The sequence below is a fragment of the Cyanistes caeruleus genome, chromosome 3 (assembly GCF_971803275.1).
Source record: "Cyanistes caeruleus chromosome 3, bCyaCae1.hap1.1, whole genome shotgun sequence".
Classification (NCBI taxonomy): domain Eukaryota; kingdom Metazoa; phylum Chordata; class Aves; order Passeriformes; family Paridae; genus Cyanistes; species Cyanistes caeruleus.
This window is the reverse complement of record NC_141703.1, coordinates 18,318,191-18,326,275: the sequence shown is the minus strand read 5'-3', so window position 1 is coordinate 18,326,275 and position 8,085 is coordinate 18,318,191. Positions and strand designations below refer to the sequence as shown.

General features: G+C 37.2%; 1 long non-coding RNA gene across 1 annotated transcript; it reads left to right on the top strand.

Moving 5' to 3' along the window:
* The first annotated feature begins 1,358 nt into the window (after positions 1-1,358).
* On the top strand, positions 1,359-6,610 carry LOC147653989 (uncharacterized). The gene is made up of 3 exons (XR_015285381.1): positions 1,359-2,537; positions 3,046-3,095; positions 5,354-6,610. It is a non-coding gene; the product is annotated as an uncharacterized LOC147653989 (long non-coding RNA).
* The last annotated feature ends 1,475 nt before the right edge of the window (positions 6,611-8,085 follow it).

The following is an 8,085-nucleotide window of genomic DNA, read 5'->3' as shown; positions in this document are numbered from 1 at the left end:
GAACTACATGTGAAAGCTTTGTTAGAAATATTAACATTCCTTAGCTAATCAGTGAGAAGTGAGGAGATGTTAAAACCGAGACTTGTTCTTGCAGCCACCAAAGAGCATTGCACTGAAAGACAATAATTTCTCAAGTTATGTTACCATATAACACTACAGTTCAAATGACTGGGTTTACACTTCCACAGCTCAGATCCAGCAGTTCCCTCTGAGCTTTCCATCACCATCTCCTTTCACTGCAAAGGCTGTTGCACCTATTTAGTGGTTCCCTAATCAATGTTCAAGCAAATTTATCTCATGTATGTTCCTCTATCCTAACGTATCTCCTTTAGTTCCACAACGGTGCAAAAAAAAAAAAAATGGCCTCCAAATCTTTTCATGTGGATGACATGAAAACAAAATTAAATATCAGGTACCTGAAAAATACAGAATTTTTGCGTATTTTACTATAATCAAATCAAAACACACCTACAGCCATTTACACATGAGTGAAAATAGTGATGCTAGTAAACACATTTCTGTCAGAAAAATAAGAAAATACCACTTCTGACATAATCCTTAAGGACTATTTTGAGCATAGACACTTAATTTGCCACTTGTTTTAAGATTAGATAAATTAAAAACTATATTTCAAACTACTGAAAATCCTAAATAATTATAATGAATTAGGTGGAAGTGTCTGGTGCCTGAAAAACTGTTGTTCTTTGAGGAGACAGTAGTTTTTTCATCAGTGTAAGTTTGTTGTATTTTACCAGTTAAGATATATTTGGAAATAAGTTAAAAGCCTGCTTTCTTCTGTGGATTTTGGACATACATTGCCCAAAGGGCCAGATGAGATTATTTCATTTCCTAATGATCTAGATTATGATGATTTGATTCTACCAGAAAGTTAGAGGTAACTGGTATGTGTAAGGAGGTGATTTGAGCATTTTCTGTAGTACAGTGAAGGAGAGTGACAGCTGAGAATCATCTGCCCAAGCTGGGGTACCTAAAAGCCTGTGCACAAGGAAGTCATCCTTCCTTCACTTTTCAGCAAGAACCTAGTCACCTTCACATGTCCCAGATGGAGATTGGTCAGATAGAGTTAGATAAGGTAAATCTCACTTTTTCCAACCATTATATGTTTCCATATAACTTTATAGCAATCAAACCACCACCCATCATGCAAAAGTAGGGGCTTATTTAACAGAACATGAGTGACAGCTCAATAGCTAATGCCAGATGATAACCATTATGAGCATGATTATCAGATCACCATGATTATCCTGATTATCAGATAATCATTCAGCTGTTACCTCAGTCAGAAACTTCCAAATACTTGGGAAATAAGTCCTCAGGAGGCCCCTTTCTGAAGGCTCCTTCTTGTTGCAAAGAAGCAAAGCAAATTCAAAGTTCTTCAGATTGTGCATCTCTACTTTCAACCTTTACTGTATAATGGACTTATGCAGTGATTTGCTTCAGCTATTCTACTGCTGACTAAATAATCTTCTCTTTAAGTGCATGACTTAAGTGCTTGACTCTGCATAACTAATTTGTGTAATTCAACCTCAAAGCCAAAATGATGTGACTGAAAAGCTCGATATGTATTCTTAATTTACATTTCAACAGAAGAAAGTAATTCCTATACTGCTCCAGGATTTTACGTAAGTGAAACTTTTCAACAACAGAATTTCAACAGGCTTTTATCCAAAACTAAGGGTAGGACCTACATTGCCTATGATGACTAACAAGCTTCAGCTCTCTTTCTTTGGCAGTAGATTTTTTTTATAGTACCTCACAGGCTTATTACACTTACAACCAATTCTCTTTTCTCTTTGCCCACAGTACACTAAGGTTCAAGACAGATTTTGACAAAGTATTGCAGGATTTGAGATCAAGAAAGGCTTTATTAATTTTATTAATTTTATTGTAAAGAAAAGGCTTGATTAATTTAGGGCTTTTAGCAGGGGGCACCCTGTAGCAATCACCTTGAATGTGATTCACCTACTCCAGCTTCTTTTCTAGCCACAGCTAAATGCTGTTAGTCAACCCAAATCTGACAGTCAAACTTACAGCCCAAAGCATGTGGAGCCACCACCAGATAAAACCAAGTATCAGGTAGCAAATTTCACTCACCTCTTTTCAGAAAAACTTCTACATAATCAAGAATGGTCTCCTGACACAAGGGCTTTGCAATGGTAATGAGCTCCCTGCCTACAAGTGCTTTCAATCAGGGTAACTGGCGTGCACGATATATCTAAACCAAATACTTCTAAGGAAGGAAGAATGGTCTGTTAGGCTCCTTTTAACAGCCTTTTGAGTATGCAAGTCCCACTAACACTTCTGGGATATCAAAACAAGACCTGGCAACATATAGAAGGCAAATATTCAGGAATCTTCAAGAGCTAAAAGAAATACAGTTTTATGTCTCAGAATAACACAGCAGAATCTACAAGTTATGAAGATGAAAAAGCAATAGAAACAAAAAAAGACAAAGAAGTGTCTCAAATCCCTTTTACTAAGTTGGAGAACAGATGACTTCCCAGATGAGAAAAAGGGTGAGAAGCATTTTTTTTTGATTCTTTTTTTCCCAAGAAGTGTAGTCTCACAGCAGACACAGTATAGTTTATGTTTTTGTCTCAGGAGGTTGTCATACAGCCAGGTCTGAAAAACTGCTGTAAGGCCAAGTTCCTCCCTTGGATGCACATACTTAATTCCCATTGAGAAGACAAGCTGTAATACATCCCAGAGTAGAATCTGATCCTTTTCTGTTCTCTGGTTTCCTGGTTGCTATTAATGGGTGGACTGGAACCAGAATACCATTTACTACTTGTCAAAGTTCCCTACTTACATGCCAAACTTGTGTGGAATTAATACATTTCAATGATAATACTTAATTTGTCTTTAAAAGTTTAATTAACTCCTAATTTGGTGATGCAAGTGAACAAAAGATACAAATACACAGGCATCCTTAACCAATATCATAACATAATATCTCAAGAAATGAGTGTTGCACAAAAGCTTTAATGTATTTGAACTGGTTTCCATTAATTTTTATATCCCCAGCTCAGTAATGCTATGAACACACTCCTTCCTGTTCTGGTGCTTGAGAGAGGGTAAGTGCTACCTTGAGACCTGTATTTTGCTACAGAGACACAGAAACAGAGACATTTGTGATATTAAACATGTGCTCAAGTGCTCAGCATGACCATGAAACACGGTTATCCTGTAGCTGAGGGAGGCAGCGTCCCCCTCTTCGAAGGCTGCAATCACAAAACCTATTCAGAGCTCTGGCAGACCCTGACTCTGACAGGCTCCCAGCAGAGCAGGGAGAAGCAAGGATTAACATAGCCATATATCCAATTTTATGTATATCACTGCACACAGTTGCATATCTGATGTAGCATCCTCCTCAGAAAGCTCAGAAATCCTCGGTGTGTGCAAAGCAATTCCATCTACAATGGGACTGGGTGCGATTCAGCCCGAAATGTGGCACTGAGCTGGTAACACACAGGCACTGTGGCCAAACATCCACCATCCAGCCTGGCAGGGCACAGGACACTGAGTCCTTGTCTAGCTCATCATCTGCAGTACGTTCCCATGTGCTCTGGACACACTGTCACCATGTATCCTGAAGGAGAGGTAGTAAGGGAATGGGTTTGCTTTTGCTGGGGGACAAAAATACTAAAAATCTTGTAGGCTTTAGAGCAACCATAGTCAAACACATCATTTTCTTGGCACATCTTTAAAAGCAAAATAGGTCTACTCTGCTGTCGTTGTTCAGAAAGGAAAAGGAACCTAAAACTCTTGTAATCTCAATTTTTGACATTTTTGACATGATTCACCTTTTGCTAGTTATAGTATTTTCTTACTATAGAAATAATTTAGATGCTAAGAATTGTAATATAAAAAAGACAAGTTGATTTTAAAAATACAGAGAGAACTTTTTTTTTTAGCACCGTGAGAGGAAGAAAATTACATAAATATCTGTGTACAGAATTTAGACATAATGAAATAGCATTTAAGCAACCATGCCATTATCAGCTCTTGGACTTTTGTGACCACATAACATGGGTAATTTTCTCATGTAGTTTATCTGCCACCATAAAAGAAACAAATGCTGCAGTCAGGTTCCAAACCCACAAAATTTCAAAGTTTCAGTACAAGAGCTTAAGAAAAAATGATCTATCTCCTTTTACTAAACTAGATATGGGCCTGAACATCCCTTTGTCTCAATTCAGACCATATTCAATGCCTATTTTCATAAGCTACCTGGTGATAATTTTAGATTTTGAATTTTATTTATAATATGATGGCATAGACTCAGTTCTGCTGTGGGAGGAAATTCTAATGAAGAAAAAATTATTTTTAGGATCTGTCCAGAAATCTGCAAGCTAGCCTGTTGAGCTTTAAAATCTTTTTCCACCCTTTGTTTCCTTTTTCCAGCCCTTAAGGTCTTTCTAGAAATTATCCACTCAAAGATAAGCAGTAGTGTAGGAGCATGTTTACAAACACATTTTCAAAATGTGGAGCATATATTCAACATACATAATCCAAATTTAATAGAAAGATTATATCAATTTGACAACTGTAATGTTATCACTTCGATGTTATAAAGGACTCCAATTTTACTATGGCAACATTTACTGTACAAACTCATTTTGCAAGGAATAGCTTTGTAGTTGTAATAATCCTCTTGACAGATTTAACAGTAATTTTCAAAGAAACAACACTTTTTATTCCTTTTACTGTTAATTTGAACAAAAAGATTTTAAAAAGGAAAAAATATGTTTAGATTAGTATCTCTCAATTTCAAGAATATTTTGTTACAGCTGGCACCTTTAGGAAAACCCTAAATATGCATTTTTGAGAGTGATGTGGAAGAAATCAGATAATAATAATAATACCCCCTTTAGCAATAAAGGAAAAATGTTTTTCCACCTTTTCTCAGTCTCTGTTACATCTAAGCTACCCACAGTGCCTCTCCAAAGTGAAGTTAATGACAAAGTTGTATCTGTTTAAAGTCTGTAAACCCACAAAGTGAAGCTGGTATATTGACAAAAATACATGCACATCCATCTTTTTGCTCACTATGGGGGCCACAGGGAAAAAAAAAAAAAAAAAAAAGATACAAAAATAAATTTCAAACTGTAGTCATAGTTAATTAGGCTTTTTGTTTTTCTGTACCATAAGATGGCTTTCCTCCCATTTTGGTACTATGGAAGCAATCAAAGTGTAAAAGTACATAGTCTTCCTTATGCTTCTGCATCATTTAGTAATGGAGCAGAGGGAACCCCAATACAAAATAAACAAAACAAAATTTCGCATATAAATAAATATATTTGAGCAGAAAACTCATGAATCTCTCTCTCAGGCCTGACTCTCAGTATCAATACCTCACAGGAAAAAAGCATTCAGATTCTTGTGAAACAACAGCACAATAGAGTGGCTCTGAGGAGAAAAAGGAGCAGATGGAGATGGGTAATGTTCAATACAAAGATGCAGATAGAAAAATGCACATCAAATTACTGTTCCAAAAGTTAGAAACCTCCTGTAAGCCTGAAGAAATTCTGGTCAGGATTTGGAGCGTTTTTACAGCATGAATGCAAGAAGGTTGAAAAGAGAATATGAACTGCCTCCAGTGTTTACCTGAACTAGGGAACTAAAGCCCAATTCCAAAATCCTGCCACCTTTTTGATTTCTGTATCCTTTAAGGAGAGCATTTGACTGCAACATTTGAACTGGAAAAATTTTTCCTAGGTTCGAACACCTTGGATTTCTTGTGGTGTAGAAATGGACCATACCAAGGGGCCATCTTTTGCTAAAGACGAGTGACATGGCACCTCAAATGCGAGCTCATCTGTGTTTATGTGTATTGATTCATCTCTTCATATCCATAGGTATATGAAGATATATGTAAAGGGGTGGCTGGAGTGCATGGAGGCTTGCCTTGAAATAGGTGACAAAACAGCAGAGAGATATCACACTGAAGCAACCTGATTGCTTCCTGTGAAAAGGCAATAACCAGTGGCATCGCTCCCATCAATCAATCAATCAGTCCAACTAACCAGTCACAGAAACACACAACTTATATCCAAGGTCTGAGAAAGGATGGCATGAGAAGAGGGAGGTTTCTTCCAGAATAAAATTTGAGGGTTATTATTAGTACTAGTAATAAAAATTTTCTCTGAAGATATGCGAAAGCAGTATTCAGTTCCCTAGGTTCCCACTTTATTTTTTCCATCTTTCTCTGAAACAAATGTACTGTAATTGAAAGGAATCATTTATGATTTACACATCTTATCAACAGGGTGTTGTGGGAGGACAGATTACTGAGTTTTATTGCTGTGTGTCTTATGAAAGAATGAGACAAGAGAAATAATAACCCAGAGCTTTCATAGCAATGGAGAAGGAGATAATCATCAGGGTGACCTATTTGGGGATTCTGAAATGCTTAGTAGAGGAAGGCACCCTTCTGAGCTGTGGAGCGCCAGACATAATTGAATTTCTTCATTAGAAGTTATTTGCATGCATTGGGATTTATACCAGTTTTGTTTAAGGCATTTACTCACTCACTGTTCTATGTGCTGTGCTAGCTTTTGAGAGAAATAAATTAAAAAATATAAACAAATGTTTTATTGTCCAGAGGAGAATTTTCCCAAGTTATCAAAACTTATTTCCTCTTCTTCTCAAGTCACTAATAACAAAGCCACTGTCCCAGCAGGAAAAGAACAAGTTTTTCAGAATCAAAGCAAAAATCACCAAGTTAAGGTTATGTTAAATCAGAGAAGGTAGAGGGAAAAAAAACCAACCCAGTAACATTAAGACATGCAATGCAAGGCAATTTCTTCATCTTTCAGCAAGGAATGTCATTTAACAGTGTGATGCAGAGAGTCTGTTTGGTGTCATCATGACCATAAATGTTGGGTTAGGTTGCCTACCGAAGGCAATGGATCACTTCTTGTTTATCTTTGATATGTCTGTGATCACAACCTGTAAGTCAAAATCAATACCTTTTCCAGAAACAAAGTAGAAGGTAGTACAGACTGGTTTATGCTGCCATCCTGACCCTGAGTATCTAAACACCACTATCAGGCAGTACCAACCCAAGAGAGGAATCCAGCCTATGCATAAACTATGTATCATCATTCCAACCTGTGATGTGTTTTTGTTATCAATTACTTCATCTTGGTGCTATGGTGCTGCCACCTTTTCAGTTGTCAAATTCCAGACCAGCACAAGCAGAAGACTTGAGGAATGGTCATGGTGGGATTTCTGGCCTGTCTGAAAAAACCTTCAGATGCTGTAATTGCTGCAGTAAATGATAACTACAGGGTCTCTTCATACCTCTAACAACTTGTTCCCATCTTGGTTGCTCACACCATGTTTATACTGAGAACAGCTGATGATTGTTGACAGTTGAGGACACACTCCCTAAATATCAAACTTCCAAACTGAGCATGTACTACAGGTCATCAGCTATTTAGTTTTGTGTTTTATTGAACATGGGGCTTGTTAGAAGAGATAAGGATAATTTCCTATTCTCAGTCCCTGCAGAAATCCTTCTCAGCTAGAACTGCAGGTCAATTTAATCCTCAAAGGGAAAATAACAAAAAGAAAAATATGTGAAAAAAGATGAAAAATTATTTCTTCTGATGAGACACTTCTTCAGAAAATCGGTTGTTCAAGAAATCCAGCATAACACTCCTGTATGGACCAGAATCATGAAATCCATGCTCAGCCACTTAGTTCCTGTCACAGATCAGGGCTTAAAGGCTGAAGTTTCCGAGGAATGCCCCAATACACAGGAACTGACCTACTCACTTCTAAATCAAGAGCTCCATTCTAGGAAAATAAAACACATGGAGTTATGAAATAGAAAAAAGAATGCAACACATTGTGTGCAGGACAAAAGAGCACAGATTTTGCTGTGAGATGGCTGGGAATTCTCTACTTGGTATTTCCTGCCATTTTTCCTCACATAGGGCTGTTTTATCAATTAGCAGCACAAGTGTGAAATAAAGGTCCAGTTAAATGGAGAGAACCAGCACAACTGTGCACATTAAAGCACAGAAAGATACTGGCATTTATTCAGATTATAATCTG